This window comes from Orcinus orca, chromosome X, assembly GCF_937001465.1.
Source record: "Orcinus orca chromosome X, mOrcOrc1.1, whole genome shotgun sequence".
In the NCBI taxonomy this organism is placed as follows: Eukaryota; Metazoa; Chordata; class Mammalia; order Artiodactyla; family Delphinidae; genus Orcinus; species Orcinus orca.
Window position 1 is genome coordinate 100,706,067 of NC_064580.1, and position 12,652 is coordinate 100,718,718.

A 12,652-nucleotide genomic window follows, 5' to 3' on the forward strand; every position below is an offset into this window, starting at 1 on the left:
TGCGGAGGGAAGCACGCGTCATTTCTGCGTGCGTATGTGTGCTCCCGGGGTTGAATGCAGGTGGGGGCAACGGGCCGCAGAGGGCTGTGTGCATGTCGCCTGCTCCCCGGCCCCAGCAGGCTCACGTAGCGATAGGTAGTCTTCTGCCTTTTCGGCTGCTCTCACGGCGCTATAGGCGTGCCGTGGCGTCGGCGCGTCTGTGCGGAGTCGACGTCGTGTCCTGCTAGGTCCCCTCCGTTTCTTTTCGGACAGCTGCCCAGGGTAGGGTGCCCTTGTCTGTGCCCGGAGGCAGGAGCGTAGGGTGTCTCACGTGCCCCTCCTCTTTGGACGCTAGGCTTCCGCCCTGTTCCTTCCTCTCCTCTTCTGTCTCCCACGGAAGTGGCTCTGAGGCGCGGGCCACTGAGTCTGTCGTTACCAGGGTGTGGGTGAGCGTGACCAGGGTACGTTCTCCGGCGTCGGCGCCCACCCAGAGGAGAGGAGCAGGGTAGATCTCATGTGGGCCACGGCCCAGAGCACGTTCCCTTAATGCCCGGAAAGTACGTGCGGTGGACCTTTGTGCGGCCAGAGGGGAGACGAGTGGGTGCCCCTTTACCCACGCGTCCTAGGAACTGCTGGGAAGTTGTGGAGGACGCGCGCGGGCTTGCCAAGATACCTCGGGGTGTCCCGCCATAGTCGCACGTGTGCAGAGCCGAGGAGACAAGCTCCGCGCCTGTCAACACCAGGGTGTGATGGCTGTGCTTCCCGCCGGAAGGAGATTTAGGGGGATGACGGGATCAAGGTTTTCACTGGACGCGCTTCTTTGTGTACAAACTGCTTCTGTCTAACGACCCCCCTGCCCCGGCTGGCATCCGTGCCATTTCCGAAGGACGCGTGGAGTTGATTCTTCACGCTTGCGCCTCGTTCGGAAGTTTTTGGTTGGCCCGGGGGTGCCGGTACACTCGAGTAGGAACCGGAGGCACTCTCTCTCGAGGTTGCGCGGGCGGGGGTGTACGCGCACCCCCCCAGCCCCCCGTTCACCGGCACCGTGGTGGTCCCACACTGAGTGATGGGCGTTCGGTTCTCTCTCGTTGCAGAGGAGGCAGAGCGGAAGGAAAGGAGGAAGAGGGAAACCGGGGACGTCGGTCATCTCCAGGCGCTGGTGTTCTGGGTGAGTGCGTGCTCTTCTGTTCCCTCCCCTTCCCCCGTCCGAAATAGTCTATTTCATCAGAGGAAAAAGTCAGTGATTCTGCTAGTTCAGCAAGGCTCAAGAAGGAGGGACTCCCAGGTGGGATCGTGGCACGGGGACACTGGTGTACTGTGCCGGAGTTCTTGGCCACGGTAGGAAAGGCTCTCGAGTCGGATCCTGACTGGGGGGCCGGAAGAAAGAGGTGCATGGACGAGCATCTGTGTACGGTTACCCTAGGTGATCGGTACGTAGCATTTGAGGTCCGTGTCCTGCGGGGGCGGGGAGAGTGGAAAGGGATCGGGCCCGGGCCGCTTGCACCGGCACCAGGGCCCGGTCTGGGCTCCGGCCTCCGTGAAGCCAACCGCCCGTGACGTGATCACTCGGCGCCCCACCTCACCCCCGAGAAGCAGCAGTGCCAGCCCAGCCCGACGTGGGGGCCGGCGGTGGGGAGACCCTTTGAGGGGGAGCCAGGCCTCGTGGGCTTTTTGCCTCCTGTGCTCTGAGTGGAGCCCGTGATAGCCGTTCCTCCCGTCCTCTCCTGATCGCTCTTGGGCCCGGCTCTCTCCGCCGTGGCCCTCCACCAAGCCAGGAAGGACTCGGGGACGTGCCCTTGCGGGATGATGAAGAGGGGGCGCCCGCTGGGCGGCGTGGAGGTTTGGCACGGGGCAGCCCTCTGTGGGGCTCCTTGCACTCCCCAAGTCTGCCTCTTGACAAACCAAGGAACTTGACAGTGTGGGGCCTTCCAGGAGGTGTACGTCCCCTTCTTCCGTGTGGGACATGTCGCCTGAGTGGGTGCGTGACCGGCAGCCGGAGGTGTTTTCTTTCTGTCTCTGTTTCTCCCTTCTCCTTCCTGTCTTCTGTTGAAACAGTCTTGCCGGGAGGAGGACGCCTCCTACCCTGGCTCAGAGTAATTGAAGGCTTCTCCAGGCGGGCTGGTGAGCGGGTGGCGCCGTGGTTTAGCGAGGGGTCGGCGGCGCGGCTGACGTTCCGTGGTTAGCGAAGGGCGGAGGCAGGGTTCGAGCAGCAAGGGCAGCGTGGCATTTCTGGGGTGACACTGCCTTCCAGAGGACCCTGTTTGGCCATCCCAAGAGCCCTTCACGGTAATATCTGGGCGTCGAGTCAAGTCCTCCGGCGTGGGGCGTGGGTCCCGGAAGACGTGCACTGAGCACGGCGGGGCTCTTGCGGCTTTTCTTTCCTCGACGCACCTCGGTACCGCGGCTTGAAAGAATTGCCAAGGCCCGGAGGCGCAGCAGATTCGGAGTTAGAGAAAGAGAGGAAGGCGTGCTGAGACAAAAGCCAGGGAAAAGGAGAGAAGATGCGATCCCGTCCCGTCCCGCCCCGTCCCTCCGGTTCTTTTCAGCACGGAGGACGCGTGGTGCTTCCCGAGGCGGCGGTGGACCAGAGCTCTCTTCTCTTTCCAAGGCCTCGTGTCCGCGGAGCACTTGGCATCCAGAGTGTGTTCCTTGAGCCAACATGGGTGGGGCCGGTGGCGGCAGTGCCCCCAGTGGCCCACCCCGCCCTCCACCCAAGTCAGTGCGACCAGGCAGGCGCTGAGAGGATGCTTAAGGGCAGGAACCTGTGTCTAAACCACATTCGCCAGTGCACCGCAAAGAAACTAAAGAGGAGTCCGCGGTGGCTCCCAGTCGCTCCGAGGTGTAAAGCACAGCGAGTTGGCGGGAGCCTACACCCACCCACACACCCACCCCGGGGGTGTCTTCCCATCCCTGGCCTTCCCCTGGGCGGTGTCAGGAGACTGACCCGCTCCGGCGTCTCTGGGGCAGCGCCCGGCGGCCCTCCCGACGGACCCGTGCGTGCCACCGTCCACGCCTGAACACCAAACCCCACTGCCACCCTCCCGCCCCCGGGCCGCCGCGGGAGAAGAGCCAGGTCCTCGGGGGAAGTCCATCGTCTTGGCATAGGAGGCCGAGCTCGTCCCGCACCGCGTCTGTGGCTGTGGGCTGCCGGCCCTTTGCTTCGGGCTGCTTGCCCCTCGGTGACTGGTGAGAAGGTGCCTCGCCGGGCACCGGCCAGACGTGACTGGATCTCTGTGCTCACACTCAGAGTGTTTCCCGAGGCGTTAGGCAAATGTGGGCTGCTAAAGACACAGCTGCCGGTCCAACGGCTGGGTGCCTGGATGGGGAGTCCTAACGGCAGGCTAAGAGGACCCCACAGAGACGAGGCCCCGCAGGATGCAGGGCCAGAGTTTGAGGCGCGCCCCTCTGAAGTGGCCGGGTTGATGAGCCATCCTGCCTTTGGCAGGTTGGGCAGAGGTTGGCATTTCGTTTTTCCCTCGGCAAAGGGCAGAGGGAGAGGGCCTGGGGGAGGGGAAGGGGCAGGGCAGGTTGGCATTCGTGGTGCAGTAGTGCCATCAAGAGGAACGGGTCCGCCGATCCCGCGAACCCTGTACCCGTCCCTTCCTGGGGAGGAGTGACGAAGGATCGAAGTCGGGAACACTGGACAGTGGCCCCGGGAAGTCAAGGGCTCCGCCTGGGAAGGGGCGGGAAGCGTGGCCCAAGGCCCGGCGGCGCCGTGGACGCTCCAGAGACGGGCAGTGGCACAAGGCGCACAGCCCGGCCGCCTGGCGTGTGGGGCTACAGGAAGTGGAGTCTCGGTGGACCCTGGTGGCCGCCACGTCTGGGCGGGACTAGAGGAAGCTGCTCCGAAGGAGGCCGGGCCGCGGTTCTGCGGGCATTTGGCCGCGTGTCCCTTCCCCTCGGCGCCAGAGGAGGTTCGGCCTAGGCGGGCCCAGGGCCCCGGAAGCCTCTCTGGGCCGCGGTGCGGCCCAGCCAGAGACCACCGCGGGCAACGGGAGTTCCGCCGCCCTTGGCGGCAGCGGCCGAGGCGGGCCCACCGACCTTCTTCTGTCCAGCTCAGAGACGACACGTGGAGCCTGGCTACCCAGTGCCGAGGGCGCCCGAGGCCCAGCGAGAGCTGGCAGTCCGAGTCCAGAAGGGGACGGCGCTCGCGGGACGCAGGAGCCACCGCAGGAGGAGGCCTTCACCTGAGCCGAAGAGTCCAGTCAGTCGGTGGCTGCGCTGCCGTCTCGCGCGGTCTCCGGGATGGTGGCCCAGGCCTGACCTGGCCTGTCCCGAGGGCTCCCGGACGGGGCTCCCGGAGAGGAGAGGGCAGGACACGAGAGGAGAGGAGAGGAGCTGAGCAGAGCCCCGCCGAGTGGACCCCCGGGCCGTGCATTTGCAGCAGGCTTCAGCTTTCTCCCCACGAGGCCCTGAGCCTCAGTTCAGCGATGAGCAGGAAAGGCCCCGGCTTGCATTCCGGCCTGGCCCTCCGGGTCTCGGCCGTGTGCTTGCACCTGCAGCCCAGCCAGGGAATCAAGGGGAAGGGGTCTGAAGAAGCTGCCTGAAGCTCACCTCTGATGGACTGAGAGGAACGCCTCCCCCCCCCGCCCCGTTGACCACCCTCTCCCCCATGACCACCACTCGTCCAGCTTGTCTGCCAAGGCCGGGAACGAGGTGCATACTCCTGGGCACGCGGCGGTGCCTTCGAGTCCCCGGCTGACCCGATAGGCCGCTTCTGGAGCAAGCTGTGCGGTGGCCCGTTCCTGCCCTTTTGCCCAGCTCTTATCTGCCGGGGCGGGGGTGCGTGGTGGGCTGGTGTGTGTGTGGGGGTCCGGTCCCGGGGCGGGGTGCGGTGTGGGGGAGGGCTTCCGACTGGGAGCAAGTCTCCAGGCTGGACCCCTCCCTCCCTCCACACGTACCCCTCCTGGAAGGGCGCTGAAACCCTCCCCGCGCCCCTCTCCTTTCGCGCCTGTGAGTCGCCCGACACGTTGTCAGGCCATCTTACGTGGGCAGAGCCTTTCCTTGGGGCCGGGTCCTGAGGTAGCTAGGCGCTCTGACTGGTGGCCCGCCGCAGGTGCCCTCAGCGTGCCCCTCTGGCCGGGGCCAACGGCGGCACCTGCAGAACGTGGAGCCGCTTGTGAAAACTCCCAGGAGTCTTCCCCAAACGAGAGGACCCCCGGGTCGTCCACGGGGAGGGAGGCCGAGGAATAGGGCGTCCCCCGGCCGCGGAGTTCCTGTTCCCGAGGTGAGCTCGGGTGCGGAAAACGGACCGGGATCCCCTCGCTGCGGACGGTGCCGTCCCTCTCTGCGTACCGATCGATCGTGGCCCACTTGGCGTCCCATCGCCAGTGGGTCCTGGGCACCCTGTGTCCTGCGGCACAGGAAGGGCCTCACGGGATGCGGCGGGGCCTGGGATCGGGACTCTCTATGGCGGGAGCAAGAAGTAGAGAAACCGAAACCCAGATCCAACTGTGAGAGGGTGGAACGTGCACAGCGCCCCTGCATTGCTCTTCCTCGTCTGCGTCTGGGAGCAAGCACTAACGAGGACACGTTCTCCGGGCTGTCTGCAGGGTGCTGCCCCCGACAGGGGACCGGGCGGCCACCTCCTCCCCTTTCCCCGTGGTCCACGGTGGCTGGGCCCGGGGCCTCCGCCGGGGCACCGGCAGCGGGTCCTGGGTCCCCGGTGGCCCTGAGACCCCAGGGACCCCACTGGCCGGCCTCGCTCCTGCAGGGAGGGCCAGGATCCAGGGGCCAGATGCCCTGGGGTGGGAGCTTCAGCTCCCTGTTCCTGAACATGGCGGCTGCCGAGGCCACGGCCCCGAGGGTGGGGAGCGCGGCGGGCCTGGCAGCCAGGGGCTCCTCGGTGGGCGAGCCCGGCCCCGAACCCCACCGCGTGTGGCTTCCACACCTACCGCGGAGGCGTGCCGGGCGGCCAGGTTCGGCCCGGGAATCCTCCCAGTGCCCCGAAGCCAGCCCTCCTCCCCGTCACGGGCCTTCCCCACGGTATGCACAGGCAGGGGCTGGAGGCCGTGCTGAAAAAGCTTCCGCTTGATGGCACTGTTGCTCCAGAAATGCCCAGCGCCTTCGCGAGCGTGGCCTCTCCCTCCGCCCTTTGCGGATCAAAAAAGGCCCAGGGAAAAAGGCCCAGGGAGGCCCAAGAGCCACCCAAGCCTTCCGAGTGGGCTGGGACCTACTGGGGGGTTGGGGGAGGCGGTGTCTCTTCCTTTTGGGGCTTCTCCTTGGCAGTAGGAGCGCACAGGTAAAGACCTCCCAAGGAATCCGTGCCTCGGTGGGTCCATCTCCACACCCCTCTGGGAGGGGTCTGGAGTCCACGTTGCCTGGCCCACAGGTCCTGGCGACCGGGACCCTGTCATGTCTGCACACCTGGGGACGGGCATCCACCTGGGTCGTGTCGGGCAGAACCCTGGCCCTCTCAGGACATTGATTCAGAGCCAGAGCTGGCACAGGGACCTGGGTTCCTCGTCTTCCTGCGTGGTTGCCTCTCTGCTGTTCTCATCCCGCTACGTGAACTGGCTTAAGGGCTCAGGAGCAGGCCCGAGAGGGTCTAGGCCACTGTGGCAGCGGGAGGCACTGACGGGGACCCAAGGGAGCTGGGGCACATTGCCCCTGCTCACCTCCAGGGGCGTCAGGCGGTCACTCTGCCACGGAGTGCCCGGGGTCGGGGGTGCAGGGAGGTGGTTTGGCGTTGCTGGGACAGGTGTACATCCCAGCGGCTCCCCTCCATCCGCACAGACAGATGACCCTGGGGAGGGCCATCAGTTCAGTAGACCCTTCTGGGGAGCTCTCCATGGGAGTGTGTCTGTACTCTCGCCTCAAACCCCCCCGGACTCGTTCGTCGGTTCATTCACTCGTTCCCTGCTCCACTCGTTCATTCGTAAGCACGCAGGTACACGAACGTGTGCGTGGGCGCGCGTGCGTATCACGTGTGCGTCGTGCGTATCACGTGTGCGTCGTGCGTAAGCTCGTGTACGTGCGCCTACAGGGCGTGTACAAAAGGTCCCTTCTCTTGTACCTTCTCCCTGTAACCGCCTCGGGGGTGCCGCTGTGGATAGAACTTTCTCCCGGTCAAAGCCAAAGCCCTCGCCGTTGCTCGATGGCCGCTCCCAAGTTGTCCCCGTCTGCGGAGGGAAGCACGCGTCATTTCTGCGTGCGTATGTGTGCTCCCGGGGTTGAATGCAGGTGGGGGCAACGGGCCGCAGAGGGCTGTGTGCATGTCGCCTGCTCCCCGGCCCCAGCAGGCTCACGTAGCGATAGGTAGTCTTCTGCCTTTTCGGCTGCTCTCACGGCGCTATAGGCGTGCCGTGGCGTCGGCGCGTCTGTGCGGAGTCGACGTCGTGTCCTGCTAGGTCCCCTCCGTTTCTTTTCGGACAGCTGCCCAGGGTAGGGTGCCCTTGTCTGTGCCCGGAGGCAGGAGCGTAGGGTGTCTCACGTGCCCCTCCTCTTTGGACGCTAGGCTTCCGCCCTGTTCCTTCCTCTCCTCTTCTGTCTCCCACGGAAGTGGCTCTGAGGCGCGGGCCACTGAGTCTGTCGTTACCAGGGTGTGGGTGAGCGTGACCAGGGTACGTTCTCCGGCGTCGGCGCCCACCCAGAGGAGAGGAGCAGGGTAGATCTCATGTGGGCCACGGCCCAGAGCACGTTCCCTTAATGCCCGGAAAGTACGTGCGGTGGACCTTTGTGCGGCCAGAGGGGAGACGAGTGGGTGCCCCTTTACCCACGCGTCCTAGGAACTGCTGGGAAGTTGTGGAGGACGCGCGCGGGCTTGCCAAGATACCTCGGGGTGTCCCGCCATAGTCGCACGTGTGCAGAGCCGAGGAGACAAGCTCCGCGCCTGTCAACACCAGGGTGTGATGGCTGTGCTTCCCGCCGGAAGGAGATTTAGGGGGATGACGGGATCAAGGTTTTCACTGGACGCGCTTCTTTGTGTACAAACTGCTTCTGTCTAACGACCCCCCTGCCCCGGCTGGCATCCGTGCCATTTCCGAAGGACGCGTGGAGTTGATTCTTCACGCTTGCGCCTCGTTCGGAAGTTTTTGGTTGGCCCGGGGGTGCCGGTACACTCGAGTAGGAACCGGAGGCACTCTCTCTCGAGGTTGCGCGGGCGGGGGTGTACGCGCACCCCCCCAGCCCCCCGTTCACCGGCACCGTGGTGGTCCCACACTGAGTGATGGGCGTTCGGTTCTCTCTCGTTGCAGAGGAGGCAGAGCGGAAGGAAAGGAGGAAGAGGGAAACCGGGGACGTCGGTCATCTCCAGGCGCTGGTGTTCTGGGTGAGTGCGTGCTCTTCTGTTCCCTCCCCTTCCCCCGTCCGAAATAGTCTATTTCATCAGAGGAAAAAGTCAGTGATTCTGCTAGTTCAGCAAGGCTCAAGAAGGAGGGACTCCCAGGTGGGATCGTGGCACGGGGACACTGGTGTACTGTGCCGGAGTTCTTGGCCACGGTAGGAAAGGCTCTCGAGTCGGATCCTGACTGGGGGGCCGGAAGAAAGAGGTGCATGGACGAGCATCTGTGTACGGTTACCCTAGGTGATCGGTACGTAGCATTTGAGGTCCGTGTCCTGCGGGGGCGGGGAGAGTGGAAAGGGATCGGGCCCGGGCCGCTTGCACCGGCACCAGGGCCCGGTCTGGGCTCCGGCCTCCGTGAAGCCAACCGCCCGTGACGTGATCACTCGGCGCCCCACCTCACCCCCGAGAAGCAGCAGTGCCAGCCCAGCCCGACGTGGGGGCCGGCGGTGGGGAGACCCTTTGAGGGGGAGCCAGGCCTCGTGGGCTTTTTGCCTCCTGTGCTCTGAGTGGAGCCCGTGATAGCCGTTCCTCCCGTCCTCTCCTGATCGCTCTTGGGCCCGGCTCTCTCCGCCGTGGCCCTCCACCAAGCCAGGAAGGACTCGGGGACGTGCCCTTGCGGGATGATGAAGAGGGGGCGCCCGCTGGGCGGCGTGGAGGTTTGGCACGGGGCAGCCCTCTGTGGGGCTCCTTGCACTCCCCAAGTCTGCCTCTTGACAAACCAAGGAACTTGACAGTGTGGGGCCTTCCAGGAGGTGTACGTCCCCTTCTTCCGTGTGGGACATGTCGCCTGAGTGGGTGCGTGACCGGCAGCCGGAGGTGTTTTCTTTCTGTCTCTGTTTCTCCCTTCTCCTTCCTGTCTTCTGTTGAAACAGTCTTGCCGGGAGGAGGACGCCTCCTACCCTGGCTCAGAGTAATTGAAGGCTTCTCCAGGCGGGCTGGTGAGCGGGTGGCGCCGTGGTTTAGCGAGGGGTCGGCGGCGCGGCTGACGTTCCGTGGTTAGCGAAGGGCGGAGGCAGGGTTCGAGCAGCAAGGGCAGCGTGGCATTTCTGGGGTGACACTGCCTTCCAGAGGACCCTGTTTGGCCATCCCAAGAGCCCTTCACGGTAATATCTGGGCGTCGAGTCAAGTCCTCCGGCGTGGGGCGTGGGTCCCGGAAGACGTGCACTGAGCACGGCGGGGCTCTTGCGGCTTTTCTTTCCTCGACGCACCTCGGTACCGCGGCTTGAAAGAATTGCCAAGGCCCGGAGGCGCAGCAGATTCGGAGTTAGAGAAAGAGAGGAAGGCGTGCTGAGACAAAAGCCAGGGAAAAGGAGAGAAGATGCGATCCCGTCCCGTCCCGCCCCGTCCCTCCGGTTCTTTTCAGCACGGAGGACGCGTGGTGCTTCCCGAGGCGGCGGTGGACCAGAGCTCTCTTCTCTTTCCAAGGCCTCGTGTCCGCGGAGCACTTGGCATCCAGAGTGTGTTCCTTGAGCCAACATGGGTGGGGCCGGTGGCGGCAGTGCCCCCTGTGGCCCACCCCGCCCTCCACCCAAGTCAGTGCGACCAGGCAGGCGCTGAGAGGATGCTTAAGGGCAGGAACCTGTGTCTAAACCACATTCGCCAGTGCACCGCAAAGAAACTAAAGAGGAGTCCGCGGTGGCTCCCAGTCGCTCCGAGGTGTAAAGCACAGCGAGTTGGCGGGAGCCTACACCCACCCACACACCCACCCCGGGGGTGTCTTCCCATCCCTGGCCTTCCCCTGGGCGGTGTCAGGAGACTGACCCGCTCCGGCGTCTCTGGGGCAGCGCCCGGCGGCCCTCCCGACGGACCCGTGCGTGCCACCGTCCACGCCTGAACACCAAACCCCACTGCCACCCTCCCGCCCCCGGGCCGCCGCGGGAGAAGAGCCAGGTCCTCGGGGGAAGTCCATCGTCTTGGCATAGGAGGCCAAGCTCGTCCCGCACCGCGTCTGTGGCTGTGGGCTGCCGGCCCTTTGCTTCGGGCTGCTTGCCCCTCGGTGACTGGTGAGAAGGTGCCTCGCCGGGCACCGGCCAGACGTGACTGGATCTCTGTGCTCACACTCAGAGTGTTTCCCGAGGCGTTAGGCAAATGTGGGCTGCTAAAGACACAGCTGCCGGTCCAACGGCTGGGTGCCTGGATGGGGAGTCCTAACGGCAGGCTAAGAGGACCCCACAGAGACGAGGCCCCGCAGGATGCAGGGCCAGAGTTTGAGGCGCGCCCCTCTGAAGTGGCCGGGTTGATGAGCCATCCTGCCTTTGGCAGGTTGGGCAGAGGTTGGCATTTCGTTTTTCCCTCGGCAAAGGGCAGAGGGAGAGGGCCTGGGGGAGGGGAAGGGGCAGGGCAGGTTGGCATTCGTGGTGCAGTAGTGCCAATCAAGAGGAACGGGTCCGCCGATCCCGCGAACCCTGTACCCGTCCCTTCCTGGGGAGGAGTGACGAAGGATCGAAGTCGGGAACACTGGACAGTGGCCCCGGGAAGTCAAGGGCTCCGCCTGGGAAGGGGCGGGAAGCGTGGCCCAAGGCCCGGCGGCGCCGTGGACGCTCCAGAGACGGGCAGTGGCACAAGGCGCACAGCCCGGCCGCCTGGCGTGTGGGGCTACAGGAAGTGGAGTCTCGGTGGACCCTGGTGGCCGCCACGTCTGGGCGGGACTAGAGGAAGCTGCTCCGAAGGAGGCCGGGCCGCGGTTCTGCGGGCATTTGGCCGCGTGTCCCTTCCCCTCGGCGCCAGAGGAGGTTCGGCCTAGGCGGGCCCAGGGCCCCGGAAGCCTCTCTGGGCCGCGGTGCGGCCCAGCCAGAGACCACCGCGGGCAACGGGAGTTCCGCCGCCCTTGGCGGCAGCGGCCGAGGCGGGCCCACCGACCTTCTTCTGTCCAGCTCAGAGACGACACGTGGAGCCTGGCTACCCAGTGCCGAGGGCGCCCGAGGCCCAGCGAGAGCTGGCAGTCCGAGTCCAGAAGGGGACGGCGCTCGCGGGACGCAGGAGCCACCGCAGGAGGAGGCCTTCACCTGAGCCGAAGAGTCCAGTCAGTCGGTGGCTGCGCTGCCGTCTCGCGCGGTCTCCGGGATGGTGGCCCAGGCCTGACCTGGCCTGTCCCGAGGGCTCCCGGACGGGGCTCCCGGAGAGGAGAGGGCAGGACACGAGAGGAGAGGAGAGGAGCTGAGCAGAGCCCCGCCGAGTGGACCCCCGGGCCGTGCATTTGCAGCAGGCTTCAGCTTTCTCCCCACGAGGCCCTGAGCCTCAGTTCAGCGATGAGCAGGAAAGGCCCCGGCTTGCATTCCGGCCTGGCCCTCCGGGTCTCGGCCGTGTGCTTGCACCTGCAGCCCAGCCAGGGAATCAAGGGGAAGGGGTCTGAAGAAGCTGCCTGAAGCTCACCTCTGATGGACTGAGAGGAACGCCTCCCCCCCCCCGCCCCCTTGACCACCCTCTCCCCCATGACCACCACTCGTCCAGCTTGTCTGCCAAGGCCGGGAACGAGGTGCATACTCCTGGGCACGCGGCGGTGCCTTCGAGTCCCCGGCTGACCCGATAGGCCGCTTCTGGAGCAAGCTGTGCGGTGGCCCGTTCCTGCCCTTTTGCCCAGCTCTTATCTGCCGGGGCGGGGGTGCGTGGTGGGCTGGTGTGTGTGTGGGGGTCCGGTCCCGGGGCGGGGTGCGGTGTGGGGGAGGGCTTCCGACTGGGAGCAAGTCTCCAGGCTGGACCCCTCCCTCCCTCCACACGTACCCCTCCTGGAAGGGCGCTGAAACCCTCCCCGCGCCCCTCTCCTTTCGCGCCTGTGAGTCGCCCGACACGTTGTCAGGCCATCTTACGTGGGCAGAGCCTTTCCTTGGGGCCGGGTCCTGAGGTAGCTAGGCGCTCTGACTGGTGGCCCGCCGCAGGTGCCCTCAGCGTGCCCCTCTGGCCGGGGCCAACGGCGGCACCTGCAGAACGTGGAGCCGCTTGTGAAAACTCCCAGGAGTCTTCCCCAAACGAGAGGGCCCCCGGGTCGTCCACGGGGAGGGAGGCCGAGGAATAGGGCGTCCCCCGGCCGCGGAGTTCCTGTTCCCGAGGTGAGCTCGGGTGCGGAAAACGGACCGGGATCCCCTCGCTGCGGACGGTGCCGTCCCTCTCTGCGTACCGATCGATCGTGGCCCACTTGGCGTCCCATCGCCAGTGGGTCCTGGGCACCCTGTGTCCTGCGGCACAGGAAGGGCCTCACGGGATGCGGCGGGGCCTGGGATCGGGACTCTCTATGGCGGGAGCAAGAAGTAGAGAAACCGAAACCCAGATCCAACTGTGAGAGGGTGGAACGTGCACAGCGCCCCTGCATTGCTCTTCCTCGTCTGCGTCTGGGAGCAAGCACTAACGAGGACACGTTCTCCGGGCTGTCTGCAGGGTGCTGCCCCCGACAGG

The 12,652-nt window shown here is 65.8% G+C and overlaps 1 long non-coding RNA gene across 6 annotated transcripts in view; it reads left to right on the plus strand.

Annotated features, from left to right (window-relative positions):
* The window catches only part of LOC125962901 (uncharacterized), an 84,221-nt gene that overhangs the window by 27,337 nt on the left and 44,232 nt on the right, over positions 1-12,652 (plus strand). The window contains exon 1 of one of the 6 annotated variants that reach the window (XR_007474727.1): positions 1,073-1,147. The exons of 4 other annotated variants lie outside the window; for them this stretch is intronic. This is a non-coding gene — a long non-coding RNA (uncharacterized LOC125962901). Of the gene's footprint in view, positions 1-1,072; positions 1,148-8,173; positions 8,249-12,652 lie in introns of those variants that run through there. One more of the 6 variants, XR_007474728.1, reaches the window with a different exon arrangement.